General features: G+C 44.9%; 1 protein-coding gene and 1 long non-coding RNA gene across 3 annotated transcripts in view; one reads left to right on the top strand and one right to left on the bottom strand.

The window, feature by feature from the left end:
• LOC132659849 (uncharacterized) overlaps positions 1-6,300 on the bottom strand; it is an 87,511-nt gene extending 81,211 nt beyond the window's left edge. The window contains exon 1 of the long non-coding RNA XR_009600754.1: positions 5,107-6,300. This is a non-coding gene — a long non-coding RNA (uncharacterized LOC132659849). The remainder of the gene's footprint in view (positions 1-5,106) is intronic.
• Positions 1-21,209, top strand: part of EFNA5 (ephrin A5) — a 292,897-nt gene that overhangs the window by 88,539 nt on the left and 183,149 nt on the right. The gene's annotated exons all lie outside the window — the stretch shown is intronic.

Here is a 21,209-nt window from a genome sequence, read left to right as displayed (position 1 = left end):
TTTTCTTACATATTTGACATATCTTACAACTTTAGAGCACTCATCTTCATATCAAAAACTATTTATAGTAAGGCCTGGAAGAATCTCTTCCAGGTATTTGACATATCTTCCAGCTTTAAAGCACTCATCTTCATACTGAAATCCATTCATACTAAGGCCCAGGAGAGTTTCTTGCTGTTGTTTTCTCTGCCGATTAGAACTGGCCACTGGTTTCAGTCCCATGTGGTCTCCCCACCCTGGTCTTCTCTGGGTTGGAAGCTGGTTTTCGGGACAGCTTCTCCTTGCCTCCTACCCCCTAAAATCCACAACCGACTATAATCAGCATTTCTCAGCTTTCAGAATGAAACGTGGGTCACTTCAGACTTCATGGATCTGGGCCCAGGCCACACGCCTAACCAGTTTGATTAACTCATTACTAGTTTAATGGCTTGGTGCTGGGCTGGCTTAGATCACAAACTTCTCCAGGAAAGTCCTACTTGCATCGTCTCAACACCTCAGCATTTAATAAATTCTTATTGACTGAATAATAAATGAGTGGCTGGCAAAGAACCAGCGGGTTATGTCAGAGGTGCCAACATGATTGTGTTTAGCCCCCAATCCATTAAAAACTCAGCCATTTTGGTGAGGCCCTTATGCCCTCTCGGAAGTTTTAAAATTTGAGAAAAACCTTGTATAATCTGATCAGGATCCAGGCAATGTTCTTTGATCAGTTAAGGGAAAAAATACCAAGTGTCAGGCATAACCCAAGATTCCAGGAAGCTGTCCACGGCGATGTCTGAACTGGGGTCTGAACTGCTCCAGAAAGGTTTTATCCCTCCTGTGGATGGCAGACAATATGCTTGCTGATGCAGCCGGTGATATAATTAAACTTTTGACCACATGCATGACTTTAAGCAAGAAAGTGGCTAAAGCTCTGTGTCTAACGTGATTGAAGGGTGGAATCCGATGCTGAGGCTCCCTCAACTAATCTCTCCTTTCAGAGTTCACTAGAAGCAGCCCTTCTGGGGGTCTGGAGTTTACAATAAGACCCTTTTATACTTAAAATGTCAGCAAAATACTAAGACTAGCTCTTCCCCATACACGAAGGGGTAAGCCAGTTCATTCTTTCCTCCTGACATTTGGTCTAATTCCATCTCAGATAAGTGGGTGTTGGAGGTAATCCTGCTGGAGTGGGGCAACCTAAAATTTCCCCGTTCCGGGGTGCCCTTTGGGTCTCACCCTTATCTCTAAACCTTCCCTGGGTTTTCTGATTCTGACAAGGGCACATAGCTCGTCTTCTTTAGGCCTGTAGTAATATCTGATATTTAGATTTCATAGGAACCACAAAATATTGTTCATAGACCCAACAGCCCAGCAGAAAAAAAAACTGGCTTCATCTGGAAATGGCAGATTTCCCATTTTCCCAGGCTCCATTCTCAAGCAAGGTTGGAGTTTTCCATTCACAATCGACCTGTTTCAGAGTGGCCAGGTGGCCAGAAGGCCTCTGCAGACTCCCCCAGGGCCTGAGAAAATCTGTATTGGCATTTATGTTAGTCATTTTGCAGGTGAAAGGTATTCTGATTTACATTTCACAGTCCAATCTGCTGCCAGCCAAGAGTGAAAACACGGGTGCAGTTGGCCACTGGGTCTTTTTGAACGGGGTAAATATATATGCTTACTATTCAGGTGAAATTCTCTGACTGAAGCTTACATAGGCAGGCAGGTTGAAACAGATTTCTATGTCTTGGATGGGAGATAACCCTGGAATGTTAACCTGCGGGGTGAGGGGACTTTGTGTGGGCAAGGATTTGACTATCAGCTTGTGGATTAGAGAAAGGGTTTCATCACATTTTAGCATGGTATAGTCTAAACAGTTCTCGTGAGATTTTAAAGGAAGGAGCTTGAAGATGTCTATAATTAAATAACAGTAAGCTTCTCTGATCATGTTCCCTCATCTTCATGAACTGAAGAATTTTGAGGCTAATAGCTTTATGAGAGCCTTTATGAACAACCATTGTGGTGCTTTCCTCTCACCTGGGTCTACTCCAACTTGCTAGGTAAACTGAGTAAATGATAAAGTCATATATCCCCCTTTATTTTCAGGGGTAAATGTGTGATTGGTTGTCTTAGACTGATTCAGATATTTTCCCAAACAAAATGTCAGCATAGTTTCTGAAGATACATGTTTAATGTAATTCTTTTGTATTTGGCATGATTCAAAATTGATTTTATGAATAAAGCTGCAGATAACCTTTCTGTAACAGGCTGGAAAAATGATCACTTGAACACAGTCCCTCCTAATAGCATTCTGTGCGGCAATCAGAGAGAATCTGCTTGTGTGCAGTCAAGTTATTAGCTCATTTCCTTAAGCCGTTTCCTAAACTTGTTATCGGATTGCTGGGATGGTCTGTTATTGGATTGGGGGATAGTTCTTTTGCTGGATGTAACTTTTCTCAGTACAGACGATTATGATACTGACCATGGAAATGGACATTGTTAGAACACCGTGGTAAGGACAGAGGACTAGAAAACATCCACTGAAAAAACAGCTTGCCTGTTGTACCAGGCCAATGCCTTTGGAGAACAGTTCTGGGCCGTCATCATTTTGAGCAGATATCGTTGGGTGAGTGTTGAGCACATTTTTTTTTTTTAAACTCTTTGCCTATTACTTCCTGTTTAAGGAAATAGGCAGTTCACAGAAAAGAATTTAAATAAATCCTGCCTTTCTGTTTTTATTGTCGTCAAGATTTCCATGAAAACTTATTTCTGGGGAATGCTAAGCATATTTGGTATGAGCAAATGCTGATGTTCTTAAATAAATGATTTTGGAAACTGATGAAAGTAGGTCATGCTACCCAGGTGGAATCCTAAACCCTGTGTCTTTTTTCTGTTGATCACTTCTTTCCTATTATTTTGAACTTTCATTCAAGCCTTTCATTCTTTGCTCTAGTTTTCCTAGTGAGCTATGAAGTCCTTGAGGGTAGGCACTGTGTGCTGTACAACTTCTTTCCACTTTGCATAGTAGTCTGCCACAGGTTTCTTTTTTCTTTAAGATCGGTCAGGATCTCAGAGATCATGACAAACTTGCTTTAAAAAACATCCAGGCAAAACTGATTGTATTTTTACCAATTTGTAAAAATATTAATAGAAATATTTAAAATGACATTAAAAAACTGCAACATTATATGAACCAACAGGCATAAAAAGAAGCCTTCCTGTGTTTAAAAGTGTCCTAGAGAAAAGTTTTTCCCTTCAAAAAAAATTGTATGTGTCCAGGTGACCACCAAACAAGCCAGGTATTTTGGGAGGTGTCCAGTTAGTTTTCTGAATTGTTAGTGCAGCTGAATGGCCTTAAAATTTTTACGATGGTCAGTCTGTTTAAAATATACTTTTCCTGATCATTCAAAGAACACTTCCTGTCCACTGAGGGAAGAATTTCTTACAGATTAAGGACTTTTTAAAAAAAAATCTAGAATCTTTTTAATTAAGCACTTGTTATATTTATACCTCCAGAACAAGACCAAATAAAAAAACTGCATTTTTCCTCTTTGTTACATTTGAAGAATTGATGTGAAAGAACATTGTGTGTTGTCAGGAAATGATTTTTCATGTTAGCATTAGCCAAGCAGAGCTAGTGCCCTCTGCTGTGGCTCTTTACCGTATTAGTCAGGGATGTCCTTCAACGGCTTTGGTGATGATGGGCATAAATCACATCGAGAACAGTGGTATGTAGTGAATTTAGCACAACTGCATTTTTTAATATGTAAGTAGGCTTAGGTTTTTATCTCCCTTATCTTAAGCCCGTCAAGATCAAACTCAAGCAAGCATTCACATCCACAATTGAATCTCACCAGCCTTTTTCTTTAAGTTAACATTAGTTCAAACTCTCCCCACTGCTTCTGTCAATAGATCTTTTAAAGGCAGGCATTAGAGTTAAGTTTGCCTTAGTCTTTTTTTTTTTTCCCCCCCTTCCACAGCTTCAAGCCCAAGGGCTTCTTTTAATAGGCATTAGTTAAGGCCCAGAATTGAGTAGACATTTGTGAAGGAGACTTGAAGTTTGGAACAGAATTGGCCTTTATAGTTTTTCCATGGGGGGAAAAAAATCTTCTTATGAGAATAAAGGCTGCCTACTAATCTGCTACCATCTGGAGAATGGAGAAGCCAGAGGTTGTTGGCACCAGGTCACATCCCTTATGTAAACTGTCAAATTCTTTTCATATTAATGGCATATTGAGCTTAATCTAAAGGGGTTTGGTATCGGTCAGAGCTTATTGATTTTTTTTCCCCCTGCAAGAGAGGCCATCGTGTTGTTGCAATATGAGAGAAAGACACTGTCTAAAAAAAGGGTAAGAGGTTTTGGTTCCTGAAGGACTTTTCCGCATACTTATATGTTGCTTACCAGCTAACCATATGTAAAAATCCTCAGTTCTTCTGAGCAACTCTTTTCCACCTGATCTATTGAACAGTTGCCTGTGTCTTAAACTCACAAATAAGAAGGGCAGTCGATAGCTATCATGCTTATGCCACCCTTGAAATAAAGCAACAGTGAGCCTGAGATTCTGTTTTTCTTATGGACTATTTTGTGCACATGTGAATGTGACTATAAATATAGATGTGCATTTTTGTGCTTTAGAATATAACAGAACAGCTAAAAATCACCTCAAATCTTATGTGGTGCCTGCTATTGGAGTGGCAAAGAATAAATCCCTTACTTTTTGATTATGAAAACCTTTAGCCTCCTGTGGACACAGGGCCAAACAGATTGTGAATGTCTCGACAACTCTATTCAAAGCAGAAGCTTATTCCCCAAACTGATACCAGTTGATTTTGCTCATTCTAAAAATGTCCTGCTCTCCTCTCTTATAAATAAAAATAGACCCACACACTCAATTTCAGACCTTTTGATAGGTAAAGGTTGAACTCTAAACCACAGCATGGAAGCCCAAATAATCATGTTATTCCCAGGGATAGACGTGTGTAGTACAAGCTAAAAGAAGTGGTGAATAAAAGCCACTGTTGTATCAGGGATTGGCCACGTAGGATCTTTTGGCAAAAAGAAGGGCCTAACATTCAATAAGTGTTCATTGAACGAATAAATAAAAGAATACCTTCAAACCCCCCTTTTACCTGGAGAGTCTTTTGCTTGTTGAAGAAATGAAAACTAAAATTTTCAGCAGAGATGATTAAATAATGAACAAGCACGGAGATTGCCAGCTTTTAGAAATTCTTCTTAAATTCTCAGATGAGAGCATTTGTCCTCGGGGCCTGTATTCCACTGGCACTTCTTACCCCCTGATTTCATATGTAAACCAGAAAATGAACACCAGACCAGATGACCCAAAGGAGATGAAGCACGTTTGCTTTGCCCATTGTATTTCTCTGCTCATGCCTAGATGCCTTGCCTTCTCTCTCCTCCGTGTTTGAAGTGGAGAGCTGGGAACAGACACGAGATTGAGGTCCCAGGGAGAAGCCAAGTTCAGCCTGAACTGGTGAACTCCCTGGGATTCTGGGCAGATGAGGCGAGCTGAAGATAACACGAGTGTGACATTTGCGCCAGTAGGGGAGAGACCCGCCCGGCCTTCACAGATAGGTTTCTCTTTGGTTGTCGGAGCGGACGGAGCCTAGCTGAACGTCTTGGCAGTTTTCCTTAAGTAAGCGTTCCCAGTTGACGATGGTGGGAGTGTGCGTTACATGGGATTTTTTGCCAAAGACGCTGAATGTTGCGATGCTGAAGGGAATCACTGGAACAGACACTGGGCTGATATTACGAAACATCAGGATGGTTTTGTAAGAGCCCAGCAGGGAAAGAAATGAAAAAAAAAAAAAAAAAAATTGGGTGAAAAGGATTTGAAAACTGGGAAGGCCTGACTCTATCTGTGTAGAGCAGCATCATGTACGAGAGAAACAATGGGCATGCAAAAACTGATTTTAGTTGTGAGTTTTCTTGGCACTAAGTTCTGCTCTAAGGTTTGCGTCTTAATCCAGTGCTGCAGTGTTCTGTGCTTGGGATTATAAATTATTATTAAGAATGTCATCATAAACTCCCGCCTTTAAAAGGGCAGTCAGGGTTTCCTCCAAGGACCAAGCCCTGTATGTGTGAGTGACTGAAGGATCTTTTTAGAGCGGGACCCCCTTTTGTGTCCCTCTGTCTTCTCCCCGATTTTTCTCAACTTCTCACAGGCAGGACAGCCATCAGGGTGGAATCCATCCTTTTCCGCCAGCTTGGAGTGTATCTGGCCGGAGGGACAGCGGCGCTGGGCGGTGGCCGCGCCCCGAGAGGGCCTTGGCGCCACTCTGGGCGCTTGCCCTGGGCCCGGCCTGCCGGCGCGCGTCGCCCCCGAGGCCGCGGGCTGCGCGGGGCCGGACCGAGAGGCGCAGTTCGGCGCCGCGGCCCGCAGGGGGCGCGCTTGCCAGGTGGGAGCCGGTCTCCCCGGGCCCGCGCCGCCGCGAGCCGGCTCTTCGTCTACCCGTTGCAGTCCGTGCCGGCTCCGGAGCCGACCCCTCTGAGGCCCAGGCTCACACCTGTACGGCCGTGCTGTGTACACGGCTGTCCTCAGTTTCTGTCGGCTCCGCTTCGCCACGGCCGCCGTCCGGGCCCCTCTCCCCGTGGAGACGCGAGGCTGGTGCCCGCTCCTGCCGCCGGTACCTCAGGTCGGGTCGGAGGGCACCGTCTCCCGCCGGGCGGAGGCCCGCGCGCTCCCCGAGCGCTCCGCGGTTTCACACGGCCCGGCCGTAAAGCAGAGTCTGCGGCAAAGGGGAAGCCTGTGTCGCAACGCGGGGCCCAGCGTTGTTTCCTCCCCCGGGGGCGACCGCCCTCCGGTCCCTGCCGCTGGGTGTGCGGCGGGACGGTGGGGAGACTGAGGCACGAAGCGCCACGGGCTGCTGCCGGCCCGGTCTTTAGCCGCTTAGCCGGGAGGATGCCGTCTGCTTCCCAGGGTGGCCCTCAGGACGGGGTTAATTCACGGAGCCCACGCCCGTCTGTCCAGCACTGTGTTTTTTAAGGGAGAGAAGAAAAAAAAGACGACGGCTCTGGGCACTTCTGAAGCAGCTTCGGCGCCGTCGGGTGGGAGGGGGTGATGTGAGGAGGGCTTGTCTCTTGAAACCCGGATTCAGTATGCTTGTGGGATGGGCCGGTCTGTGCTGGGTAAGCCTTCCGCCGGACAGCGAGCCACCTGCATGGGGAGAGTTCGCGGGCGCACCCGGGGCCCGTGGCCTCAACTCGCTGCTGCACGACTCAAGAGCCTGCCCTTGAACGCCTCAGCCGCTAGGTTGATGACGTGGGTCACGTCTGGTCACATGGGACACGTTGGACCACGTGGGTCACGTCGAATCACGTGGGTCACGCCAAATCACGGGCTGAGAGACGCCCCGCAACAGGTGCTGCCACATGGGGTGTCCTTTGTGGAGTCTCTCCCCCGAATTCCACCGCAGCTCGCCAAACACTGCCACCCCGTGCTCCCAGTTCTTGGGTCTGTTCTCGGGCAGCTGCAGCTGCAGTCTCCTATATTGAAGAAGGGGGGTTAAAAAAAAAAAGGGCCTGTGCAGCAGGTACCTGCCCCCCAGGGAGGAATGTGAAATCACCGAACTCACATCTTCGTTGGCTTTCAGAAGTCTGCGTTCACTAAGTCTATAGTTGGGTTTACTTTTAGCAGATGCTAGTGTTCTTGCCTGGAGAATCCCAGGGACGGGGGAGCCTGGCGGGCTGCCGTCTATGGGGTCGCACAGAGTCGGACACGACTGAAGCGACTTAGCAGTAGCAGCAGCAGCAGCAGCAGCAGCAGCAGCAGCAGCGAGTTAACAGCCTCCGTTTTCGTTGTTTTGAAGCCCCTTGTAAAGAAACTCCTTGGATTTTCAGCTGTGTAAGGACACAGAATCAAAGCTGTCTGCTGTCTGTTGGGTCTTTCTTTGTCCACATAAATGGACCTGTTTAAGCAAGGCATGTGCAAAATAGAGTTCTGAAATTAAAAACACTTTTGGAGAAGCGGACGTTTATTATTTGTCCTCTCTTCCTACTGTTAACAAAATTGTTTCATTTCTGCACGCCACCCCCTCCACCCCACCCCCACCCCACCCCCCGCCCCCAATCCCTTTTGCTTTTAAAAAGTCATCTTTAGATGCTGTCCTTCCCAGAGCCTCATTGTCCGTGAATTATATTGTGAATCCATTTGGACACCGACCAGGAACTTGCTATAATTGCTCACATGCAAGTAAAAGCTTTCTCTGTGTATTAATTAGTTGATACAAGGGATTAAGATGGTTACACGAAAGGCATTGCTGCTTCCCTCTGAATAGTTAGACCAAGGTGGGTGCCAAGGCTTCATTTGATCCCATTTGCTCAGCATGTTCCCTTGATAAAGACACAGACTTCGAACAGCGAGGTTTCCTGAGGCAGCAGAATGTGGGGAACCATTTGGATTCACTGTTTCTGTTGATGTGAAATGTGGGATATTAATCAAGGCTAATTACACGCACTGGGTTTGGAACAAAATGAAGGCCGGCTCAGGGCATGGTTCTCTACGTAATTACCGACTTTAAGGTACCAAGGTAATTACTAGAAATTAAAAGCCCTTCCTTTATGGGTCTTGCCTCTCCAAATGTGGAAACAGTTTCTTTCACCATTAGGAGGTAGCCCTCTGCTCAGAGTTTGGTGTTGGACAGACACAGCTTGCTTTTAAGGAGGCCTTGGTTATGCTATGTCAAGTCCCTGGGGTTAGGGCCAAAATCCAGATCATTCTGTCCTAGTTTTCTTCTGTCAGAGGTCTTTCTGATGTTTGAATTCAAACTTAGTATATATTATAAAAATTAGTAAGATGCTTGGCCTAGGGAGAGGAATTTAATGGTTCACTGTTCTTTTCTAGGAGACCATTTTCTCTGGTACTGTTTTTCTTTTTCTTTTTTTTTTTTTTTCTTTTTTTTTAAAGGTAATCTGTAATGCTCTCTGTTAATAAATTTAGTACTGTCCACTTCACTTGAAAAAAGAGTGGTGTGTCATTGCTTCCCAGTGTGTGAGTGTGCAAGTGAGCTGTCATATTTGTGGATGTGGCTGGCATGTTGATGGCCCTTCCCGGCGGGCTGGAACACCTCCCATCGGAGATGCGAGGGCTCACCTTCAGTAGGAAAGCCCCGAAAGCCAGATTCTTGTTCCCTGGGGTGATATCAGCTTGGGCCCAGGCATGTGGCTTGAACTCACCAGTTAATGTCTTTGCCCTCAACTTGGAATCCGGAGGGACAGACACAGAGAATCATGGATCCTTTAGAGCAGTGGCCCTCAACCTTTTTGGCACCAAAGGTGGGTTTTTTGGTGGAAGACAATTTTTTCCATGGATGGTGGGGGGCAGGGAGGGATGGTTTCGGGAGAATTCAACTGCTTTACATTTACTGTGCACTTTATTTCCTTTATTATTGCATCAGGTCCCCCTCAGATCATCAGGCATTCGATCTGGGAGGTGGGGGACCCCTGCCCTACAGCTCCCGCCATTGGCAGTGGGCTCCAGTGTCTGCTGTTTGGGGGTCGAGTGGCAGGGGAGTCTTGAGACCAGCAGCCCAGGGGAGAGTGACCAGGCGTGACCAGGGCTGGTAGCTCCAGGAACTGTGTTCTTAAGTTTGAGTCCATTTCCTTGTAATCTTGTAGGAGATTTTGTGACACGCTTGATTCTCTTTAGGAAACCCCGGTTCTGCTCAAGCTCTCCAGAGCTGGCTTCGGTTCTGACTAGTATGAGCAGCAACATGTGTCTTTATGCCCACCTTGGAGTTGGTATGCTAAGTATAGATGTAATTATGTATGCACACACACATACAAGTATATGCACATATATATTTCAATTTTATGTATATGCACACGTACACACACATCTCTGCTGCGTACTTTGTGTGTATATCTGCATGTGTTTACTTATAAGCTCAGGAAAAAGATTCAGTCTCTAACTGAAAACATCAGGGTAGGAGAAATTAGTGATTTTTATAAAGAGTATTTTGGGTTATCCTGACGGTGTCCTTTCTAAGGGCTTTCAGAACCGGTTCCCATCATAGAGCTCCTGCTGCGTCTGGAAACTGAGGTGGATTTGTGAAAAAATATGGAGGGCTTGAAATCTGTAGCGCGGAGGTTTGTGTTTTTATATTATACATGTGATATACTCTCTATTAGCGAGTTTATAAAGACCTCGTGTTTGAAATAGTTGGCCTCACCACAGAGCTGCCCCAGCTAGCAGGCTCGGGCTTCCTTTGTGGGGCACACCTGGTTCTGAAGGCGCCGCGCGCGTGTGAGCCCTGGTCCAGGAGGCCCTCGCCCAGGGGGCTCCAGCGCACTCTGGCCCCGCGTCTGAGCGTGCGCGGTGGGCGCAGGGTGCTTGCGTCCCTGAGTGCAGGCGGTAGGGGCCCCAGCTGGCGGGTGCCCCGCGGTTTCCTCCGTTGCTCGGTTTTTGTCCTTTGCTTGTTCTGTCAGCATAGTGCTGCGTGGGGGGTGTTATTTAACCATGTCTTCCTTTACCCACCTGCTTCAGTGTGTCCCTTGGGTGTGCCCTTGCAGGTTCCCCAGCCCACTCAGCTCTTTGTCGGCTCTCCATGGTCCTTTGTGCCCCTGATCTTTATCTTTCTTCTTTCCTCTGGTGTCCCCTTTCACTGCCCTTAGGAAGGTAAATGTATATATTGAGATCCACCGGTATATATGTGTCCAGGCAGAGGGGTATATGGATGTTGGTATAGAACTTGAATGCAAATGTTAGAGACACACTCTTCACTCCAAGCCCCAGGTTGCCGCACCCAGGGCTCAGTTCAGTGCCCCTTGCTACACGCGTTTATCTCCTAGTGCGGCCTAGAGATGCTGTGTAGACCTCAGCCTAGGTTTTCCCTTTCCATGTTTTCAGAAAACTCGGTTGTTGGTGTTTGAGAGTCACTGGTCCTCTTAGCCTCATGAGATCAGAGAAGGCTGTTCCAGCTGTGGGGGAATGCCTGCCCTTTGTCCTACCTTGGGAGCCTGTGTGTCCTTTCAGGCAGCCCAGCCCAGGGCAGGTGTGGGGAGAGAGCTTTGTCTCCATTTACCTGACATGGGATTCTCTTTCCTTCCAGAGTAGACAGATGACTGGTCCAGCTACCAGGGCATGAGTGTATCACACACCTGTGCACACGTCTTTCTGCTGCTAGCGGGAGGGGAAGCCCAAGGTCATGGGAGTAAATCAGCAAAAGTGGAAACCAGGCTGGGTTTTTTTTTTTTTTTAATATTATTCCCTGCAGGCTCCGTCATTTATTCTTGAAGAACTCATATACATTTTTTTTTCCTCCCCTGCATTTTGAAGATTTATTTCATCTTTGGCAATACAGAAAGGAAGTGGAATTTGGTCCGAGGGGACTTTTTTGGTACAGGATATCAGTGACATCATGGCCTGACCAGAGTCCTGCTTCTTATTAAAGGACACAGGAAAGATTGTGCTACACATACGACAACTCTTTCTTACTCCGTTGACTTCAGAGAATTCATATCTAGCTTTAAATTCTTTCAACAGTTTGTAAAAGTTCAAGTAGTCATTGAATAGAATTTTGTGGATTTTTAAAAGTAAATATTAACTTATCAAATTCAAATGAAAACTTAAAAAGGGAAATTGTAGTAAGAAGGTTATTGAGGACAGAAAATTTTGGACCATCCTTATTCTTTAAGGATTGGCAAAGATAATTAAGGGGGTCATAAAGGAATGCATCTAGGAATATATTTGGAGGTATTCATTGTGTAGTAAAAACATGGAATTTGATCAATATTCTTTTCCTAATAAGTATTCACAGTTTTGTAAACATAACTGGGAAAGACCCAAAGCTTAAAACTCAAACGATATTGCAGGCAGTGTTTATCATCTTCTGCTTCCCTTACGGTTGATAAAAGTTGACTGATGGGATTTGAAAGGAAGCCAGGAGTCTTTTTTTTTCTTGTATGTATGTGATGTCTGTAAAGCTGCAGTGATTTCAGGCGCTCCCTCTTGTAAAGATCTACGTATGCGTGACAAGGAATGCAGCATTTAGGAATTTGCTTACGTGTTTCAAAATATCATTAACAAAAGCGTTGGAGATGATAGCTGAGTTGTTTTTTTTTTTTTAAGCCGGATTGTTGTGTGGTGCAGTATGCCAAGCTGCTTTTAGCAAACTGGAAACCATCTCCACTGACACAGGCTTTCCCTTTACGTTTGAACTTTCCTGGCAGAAATAGCTTGTCGATAGAGTCCAAGCTAGTTCATTCCCTTTGTGTGTTGAGAATTAGACACATGAATACCACAAATTAATCAAATGTAAGTCCAGAATAGAAGGCTCTCACCCACTAACATGACTGTGAAAGCCGCTTTGAATAAGAGGGAAAGGACCCATCAAATATACATGAAAAATAGTGAGTTTATGAAGGCCCGGGAATTGTTGGGCTTGACCGGACCTGCATGCCACCACTTAGGGGGGCAGGAGGAGAGGGTGGGAGTGGAAGGACCACCAGCCCTTGAGGAGGGGTTTTCTTTTTTTAAATGGTCTTCCTCCATTGAGAGAAGCTTCTGGGAATATCAATGAGCCCCCTGCAGAGGCAGGGTCAGAGGTCAAAGTGCAGGGCCAGCTGCCAGCCTTCCTGAGGAACAATAGCAAAGCCTTTCTGTACATATGACAAAAGGATATTCCCAAACGGTGTTTTCAGACACTGAATGAAACAGCAGTTAAATGAAAATTATGCAGCCTCATGTGAAATTAACCTTTTCGCCTCCTTCTTCTTGCTTAGAGGTGAGTGTTGATTGATTCTGCTCTTCTTTTTGATATCATCCCCTTATTTGATATACAGAACTTTAATCATTTAGCCACTAAATTATAAGAAAATTTATCCCCCCTTTCACACTTAGGAAAGAATGTGATAGAGGAAAAGTTCCCTTGAGGTTTTCTGTGTTGAATATACCTAGTGTTATTCAGCATCCATAAGTTGGAAAAAATATGTTTCTAAATGTATACAAATTATACATTAGCTTCAGCAAGTTTTCTTATGAAAATGAGAAAACATGCTATAGCAATTTAGCAATGTAATTGAGTTAACTTCATGCATGCAGGTATTATTTTCCAGCAAAACATTAAAAATGAAAAGTTCAATTCCGGTGAAAATATTAATAAGAATTACCCCAGTATTTATTCTGAGTGGCTCCAAATCTGGATTTGATATAAAAGTAATTTATGTAAACATAAACAGAAATGAAATATGAGAAGTCCAAATATTAATGTAAAAACAAAATGCAGGCTCGGCATTTAAGTCACATAACATAGCGATGCGTGCTCCTTTCCTGACTCTATCTTGATAAAATTGAAAGTTGCCCATAAAAACACTGCCCTGTGGTCTTTGGGTTCATGTTTTCTGTTCCCAGTGTGGTTTAAGTTTCACATTGTGTTTGTTTTTCTTCCTTCTCTTCGTCCTCACCCTGAAACCACAGAAGGTTTTTAGTGGAATGGAGAGTATTGTATCGCACTTCCTGGTTGGTGCCAATTAGTTCCAGCGTGGACTTTCTCTGCGGCTTTCTGTTGGAAGGGTAGCGTGTTATTGGTTTTCACGTTTGCCAGGACAGTTCCAGCGTTCCATCTTCTGGCACCAAATCCCTGGAAAGGTCACTTACCATTTAACTACCGGCCAAGCATGCATGCTGTGTGGTTTCTCGGGAAGGTGACTAAGAGTGGGCAAGGTGGAGCTTTCCATGTTCTGTCCTTATGACCAACATTTATGGCACCGTTCCAGCTGAAAACTTCATGAATCAGTGAGTGATAGTGAATTAATGCTAGACATTTATTATCACGTATCCTTAGCATGTTAATAACCCTAAACCTGAAAAAGAACCCTGGAGAAAACCAGAAGGGAACTAAGGATCACCATGAAAGGCCCCACGTGCTGGGGTCATTGCTTGTTGGAACTTTCATGAAACTTACGTTGAACTCTTGCCTGATGGAAGGTATCCAATCAGAAAACTAATCAGAGCAAGTGAGAGGATCCAGCTGTGATTTTAACCATCTTGTCTTCAATAGTGTGACATTTGACACACATTCACTGGGTTGCTACAGTATGAGTTCAGTGCTTTTGGGGTAACAACGCGGTTGTTGTCCTAATAATGGGAGAGAGGCCCGTCATTCATTAATAGCAGAACTGATGCAACCGAAACAATCAAGTATATAGCACATGGTATTAGGTTTTGTTTTGTTTTGTATTTTAAGGGAAAGAAGTCTTATGTGATGGGGGAGGTCAAGAAGAATTTGTGAGCAGAGGTTGGTATGAAGTCTTTGAAATGCAGAATTGAGGAGAGGAGGAGGTTAGGAGCCAAGACAGAGACTAGAAGTTCTGCCTTTGAGAGTCATTTGTCAGGCCACTTTGCCTGGAGCATCTTCCAGAAAATAATTTATACAGGCCCCTTGGTTTACCCAGCTGCTCAAGGCTAGGAAGAAGCATGTCCTGCAAATTATCTCTCTCCTACCCAGGACGGGCCTCCCAGTCCCGCACCCCGCTCACCCCCTCTCCTCCGGAGCAGTGTAGTTGGGAGACCCTGGCTGGGGCCTGGTGGACGTCCCCAGCAGCCATCAAGGAAGTCCTCCGATAGCAACCTGAGCCATCATTTGTGCCAGGAATGTAGTTGGGAGCTCTGATGACTTGTGAGCAGTCTTATGATGTTTTGAGAATGGTGCTTTAGGGAAGAGCCATCTTGTCGGGAGAGACTGGACGTAACAAGGTTAGTTAGAAGGCTGCTGCAGAGTCGGACACGACAGAGCGACTTCACTTTCACTTTTCACTTTCACGCATTGGAGAAGGAAATGGCAACCCACTCCAGTGTTCTTGCCTGGAGAGTCCCAGGGACGGGGGAGCCTGGTGGGGTACCATCTATGGGGTCGCACAGAGTCGGACATGACTGAAGTGACTTAGCAGCAGCAGCAGCAGCAGCAGCAGCAGCAGTGCAAGGAAGAGGGTGTGGGTTTGGATACAGGTAGACTGTGGGCAAGGAGAAGAAAGCAGGTGCCCTGTGAATGGGCGGAGAAGGCATTTGGCCAGAGGAGGGAGACAGAAGGAGCAGATGGTGACGTCCACCTCCCCTGGACAGGGGAGGGAGATGTTTGGAAAAAAATCAGACTTGACTTCAGATAGGGAGCTGGGGCTGAGGTGTTATTGTGGAACTATTCAAAAATAGAAAAATAAGCGTGGTCCATCTTTAAAAGATTTTATCATCTAAGAGGATGAACTGTTCATTAAGCCCCATTTTTCCAAAGAAGTTGGAATCTTTTTTTCACAGAGTTGGGTTCACCTTTAAGAAAACATTTGCATCCATCTCATGACAGCATTGGACGGTTGTAGATCCAGAGGGCGATTAGTTTCACATCCCACTGACTTTCATGTCGGTTTGTGAATCCACTGAAAATGAGGCCTTTCCCCTCACATTTTACAACACAAACAGTCAGCCCAGTAATTTAATGCTGGTTCTTCCAATATAAATATTACATTATGAGTATAATTTCCCATTATTACCGCAAGAAATTTATCTAGATGCTAAGAATAATTCGGCTTTATAAGGTCATATACTAGTATATTCTTTCCGAACTAAAACATAAAAAATAAAGGGAAGCTCTTTTTTAAAAAATTTCTTATACTAGATTAAAATTTCTTGATAGAGGAGTCAGTCTTCCCCACAAAGGTTGTTACTGTGGTCAGGTGAGTCTACTATGGATTTGGAAATGTTAATAGTTTTTTTTTTTTTTTTATTCATGCTCATTTACTTCCTACAGAATCCATTCATTACGTTAAGTCTCATTCCAGTGTTTTATAAGCCATCAGGCAGGGCAGAATATACCAATTACGCATGCATGGTAAGTCACTCAATTGTGTCCGACTCTTTGTGATCCTATGGACTGTAGCTCACCAGGCTCCTCTGTCCATGGGATTTTCCAGGCAAGAATACTGGAGTGGGTTGCTATTTCCTTCTCTGATACCAATTATACTATATTCCAGTTTTTATTTCAACCCGGACTCTTAGGCAGAAATGCCTGTGTGTGTGAGAGAGAGAGAGAAACAGGGACGGGAGAGGAAAAGTGAGACAGAAAGAGGGGAGAGGAAAGAGGGAGATAAACGAAAATCTAAAAGGCAGGCTTCGTTTCACTGGTATAATTTGGTAAATTATCCATAATTTATTAGAGCTTGTAAACATTCTGACGAAATTTTTTGCCCTGTCAGTAATGAATTGCTACATCATTAATTTTGTCAAGGGATCAAGACACGACGTCGCTGAGCTCTGCGAGAAGTCCTCGCTGAGTAGAGGGGGCCTGAAGCTCCCGTGTGGTTCAGGAAATTCCGTGGTGAGTCCACACGGCTGTTTCCTGACGGGGGGGAAGCTGGTTCTCACCAGGGGCCAGGCCATAGCCGCTGTGGGTAGTGGAACACCCCCGCCTGGGCAGGAAGGAGGCAGGGGCGTCCGCATGGTCTTGGTCCTTGGGTTTTGTTCTGACACCATGTGGGCCCTCAGGTCACAGACGCCTTCATCCTGGAGAGAGGATTGGCTGAGGTCTTAGAATATATAGATCTTCACTCACTTCCAAGTATAGTCTGAAGCCATAGCTGAAAGAGATGACATCTTTTTAAACCAAGTCAATTGAAATAAAGATTATAAAAGAGGACAGAAACTTGGGTGAGAATATTTTAGGGGGAATTTTGTAGAAGATTCCAGAATATCTATGTCAGCGTTAAATTTGGTTTTCAGTGTCTTTGTGGCTACAAGAAGATAGAGACCTGAGTGTTTGTATAGTTGGCGTTTTCTCATGCCCAGAAGATGTTTGTCACGTGGCTCTTAATATCAGTGGGACCAAGTAGGACAGCAGAGTTTCCGCTGCGTTTTGTAAATTGCCTTTTATGGCTGTTTCTAATGAATGACCCTCTAAAGGTCACTAGTAACTCAGAGAAGGCATTTCAGCCGCAAAGGTAAGGCAGGCTGCAGCGTTCGAGGATGCGTCGGTGGCCAGGTATGCTTAGTCTGGTTATCTGGCCTGAACGCGTGGTCTGGGGAACCCCAAGGCATGAACAGGAACTATATCCCGGATACCGCCTGTCTGTCTAATGCTTCACCTGTGCATCACAGGAGTGGTTAATTGACAGCTAAATCCTCATTGGTGTTTAAAGCAGTTATTCCCCGCTGGTTGGAGAAAGAGCTCAGTCTTTAGAAACCTGATGTAGAGGGAGCTCTCCCAGACAGAACTGAAACCCCGCCAGGATCCCTAGAGCCTGACCTGCAGGGACGCTCTAATTCTATTTTATTTTTTAATTAATTAATTTATTGTAATTGGAGGATAATTACTTTACAGTATTTTGGTGGGTTTTGCCGTACATCAGCGTGAATCAGCCGCAGGTGCACGAGGCTATGGAGAACAGGGAGGCCTCTTACGCTGTTGGCGGCAACGCAAACCGGTACAGCCACTAAGGAGCACAGGGTGGAGATTCCTTAAAAAACTGCAAATGGAGCTGCCATACGACCCAGCAATCCCACCGCTGGGCATACACACCGAGGAAAGCAGAATCGAAAGAGACATGTGAACCCTGGTGTTCACTGATGCACTGTTTGCAACAGCCAGCACGTGGAAGCAGCCTAGATGCCCATCAGCAGACAAATGGAGCAGGAAGCTGTGGTACGCATGCAGAGTGGAGTATTACTCAGCCATGAAAAAGGACACATTTGAGTCAGTTCTGATGAGGTGGATGAAACTGGAGCCTGTTATAGAGAGTGAAGCAAGCCAGAAAGAGAAACACCAATGCAGTATATTAGCGCATATATATGGAATTTAGAAAGATGGTAACGATGACCCTATATGCAAGGCAGATCCTATATGCAAAGAGACACAGATGTAAAGAACAGGCTTTTGCATTATGTGCCGGGACACTGATACACCTCATCTTTAGGCTCCTGGCCTCAGGGTGCCTCACGCCAGGCCCTAAGCAACAGCCATCATCGTGGACAAGGCCTGCCCTTGCCATGTTATGTGGAGAGAGTTGGACTGGGGCAAAGACTGGCCCAATTCTAAGCCACCCCCACTGACAGAGGAGAAGTCTGATATTAAAGAGATCAGACAGATCTCTTAAAATATTAAGCCCAATAGCCATGTCGCCCATCTAGGTAGCAGCATGTGTCTAACTAGAATGTATAAAAATCAAAAGCTCAACTTACATTTGCGGCAAAGAGGTGAGCCCCCTTCAAAACAGCATGTGGAAGGTGGCCAGGTAGCCGCGTGGAAGGAGGGACAGGTGGGTACTGGTAAAGCAGTGAATGTTCGATCAGGGTATTTTCCTGTATTTGTTTTACATAAAGAGCCAAGATGACCATCTCTTATGGGAGGTTCCTAGACTCCTCACATGTGGAGTGGCTTGGTTTCCCAAACCAAGAAACAGTTCTCAGAGACCATCTGGACGTCCTACAGTTCAGCTCCATGTCTGACCCTTCCCAGAGAATCTGATGGAAGCCCCAGATCCCACAGGTAAAGGGCTTCGTTCCACAAGACTGACACCGGTCCCCCTCCCCGCCGGCTGCCAGTTACATGTCCGGGTTGTTGCCTGGACTTCTGACTGCCTGGCTATAAATCAGAGGTCCTTTTGACCCCTTGCTTGGGTTTGATTAGCTTGCTGGAGCAGGTCATAGAACTCAGAGCAACATTTCACTTACCAGATCACCGCTTTGTGATAAGAAGGTGGAGCTCAGGAACACCCAGATGGGAGCGATACACGAGGCAGGTACGCGGAGAGGGTGTGGCGCTTCCACGCTTCTCCAGGCGTGCCGTCCTCCAGAGCTCCACTGTCACCCCCCAGAGGCTCTCTGAGCCCCATCCTGCAGGGTTTTATGGAGGCTTCATTGCACAGGCAGAACTGATTGACTCTTCGGCTTCTGGTGGGGCTCAACCTTCAGCCCCTCCCTGAAGTCAGTGGGTGGGCCCGAGAACTCCTGCCCTGGAATCGCAGGTCTGTCTACACTGGCAACCAGCCCCCGTCCTCAGGGTGGGCCTGGGTGCCAAGATGCTTCAGTCATGTCCAACTCTTTGTGACCCCATGGACTGTACCCCACCAGGCTCCTCTGTCCATGGGGATTCTCCCCACGGCAGGAACACTGGAGTGGGTTGCCATTTCCTCCTCCAGGGGATCTTCCTGACCCAGGGATCGAACCCAGGTCTCATGTCTGCTGCTCTGGCGGGTGGGTTCTTTACCACTACTGCCACCAGGAAGCCCATCCTCAGGGGTATTCAAAAACTACTTCATTCACATAACAAAAGACATCTTGTATCATTCTGGACACCCAGTAAAATCCAGGGGCATGGAGAGGTGTGAGCCAGATGCTGTGGAGAAGACCAAATATATTTATATAAGAAATAGACTTTGTGCATCTGAATGACCAAATGCATATTTTTCTTACAAATACAATATTGTACTACATATTACCTAAACAGAAGAAGAAATTCCACCAGTTAACTACTTACCTTGTTTAAGGAGTGAGATAACCATTTCTTTTCCCCGTTCCTCTCCACTTTACATTATTTGAAAAGCTTTGTTTTTAATAACATAGCCCATGACTATATTTTAAGCACAAATTGAAAATCTTCATGTACTGGCTGATAAGCGTTATATAAAATTTGACGTTGAAAGTAATTCATTCTGTAGGTTTTTAATGTAAAAGTCATCTTTTAAAAATAAACTTTCAGCCTAACATGCGTGCATCTTCAGTATTGGAGCATTTGAGGAAATAGAGTATCTAGTTTTATATAACTACTCTAATACTCTTAGAATACCAACATGTTTTTACAGTAACAAGTTTGAGATAGGATCCGATGTGAATTTATTATCCTCAGAGCAAGTCTGTTTCTTTAGTCGATTTCAGAATACATACTAAGCAAAGCAATATATTTGCACAGTCCTTGTTTCAAAGTATATTCATGTTCTCAGATTTGGGGGCAAAAAGCATGCAGAAAGAAGTGTTTTTTAAAGCAAATAAACTCCCTAAAGGGTAATTGCTCTTCTAAAAACATCAACATATATTTCAATATTTATCTTTGCAATGTGATACAATTCTATTTTCTTTCAGCAATTTCACTTCTAGCATCAGGATGGGTGCAGGAGGACTCCTCCCAGAGATGTATTGAGTGACCTTTAAACAGCTCTATTTGAGACCATATTTTCCTACAGAGAGAATATAAATATTCTTTGGGTTGTGCATATTACTTAATGCTTTCTCTGTGTAGCAAACTGAACTTAAGCATGTGTAACTGTGTCTTAGTTAAATTTAAAGTTAGCATCCTGTCATGAATTATAATTGTGGGGGAGACAAATTGAGGGGTTCATTAGAGAGCACTATCCAAACGTCATTATTGCCGAAAGGAGTTCATGCATTCAGTCATGTTCTTTCGTCAATAAATATGGACCTACCACTGTACTGTGTGTCAAGAGGGTTGCAAGTAAACGAGACATCCTCAAGAATGTATATGTATTTTTTTTTTCTTTTTGGTGTAATAGCCATAAGGGAGAGAGTTAAATGATGGCTTAAGAAGAAGAGTCACAGTGAATGATCAGAAAATAAATTGCCAGAGAGCAGAAGTGCCTGGGAAGAAGGGCTTTGTAGGAGGTGGGACTGAGCACGGCCGCAAAGGGCACGAGTGCTGTGGGAGGCCTCTGGGGAGGGGGGAGAGCTGCTTTGGGAGAGGCCTTCCAGCCCCGCTGTGACCCATTCACTCGCCTGGTGATTTACTGACCCTCCTTCTGTTCCAGTTCCTTCAAGCGTCAGATTATGTCGAACATCGCTTCTTGCATTTCTGTCACTGTAGCGCCCACCTGGCTGTAGAATTCTCTTTCTGTCTACTTCCAGTTTTTTGCTTAAAGTAAAAAAAAAAAACAAACAAAAAAACCTCACATACACTAACTTCCTTTTGTTCCCTTTTGTTTGATTCTGCCCAGATTCTTTGGCTCCATAAATATTTCCCATTTAAAGAGTAATTACATTAAGGAAAAGCTATACATTTAAACAAATATGGCTTTTGTGGTTACATGATAACTGAGTCTAAATCGGCTAATTCTTATTAATGAAGGGACAAGGAAATATGCAAAGACATAACTAGGTCAGAGCCTTGGACTATTGTGACCTAACCTTCCTTTGCCCTTATCTGCTGAAGCTTTGGACGGAATATGGACAAAGAGCAATTTAAATCTCTTTCCATTCCTGTCCTTAGAGCAGCTTCACATCTGA

This window comes from Ovis aries, chromosome 5 (genome assembly GCF_016772045.2).
Source record: "Ovis aries strain OAR_USU_Benz2616 breed Rambouillet chromosome 5, ARS-UI_Ramb_v3.0, whole genome shotgun sequence".
Lineage (NCBI taxonomy): Eukaryota > Metazoa > Chordata > Mammalia > Artiodactyla > Bovidae > Ovis > Ovis aries.
Note: the sequence above shows the minus strand (reverse complement) of the source record. Positions and strands in the feature narration are given on the sequence as shown.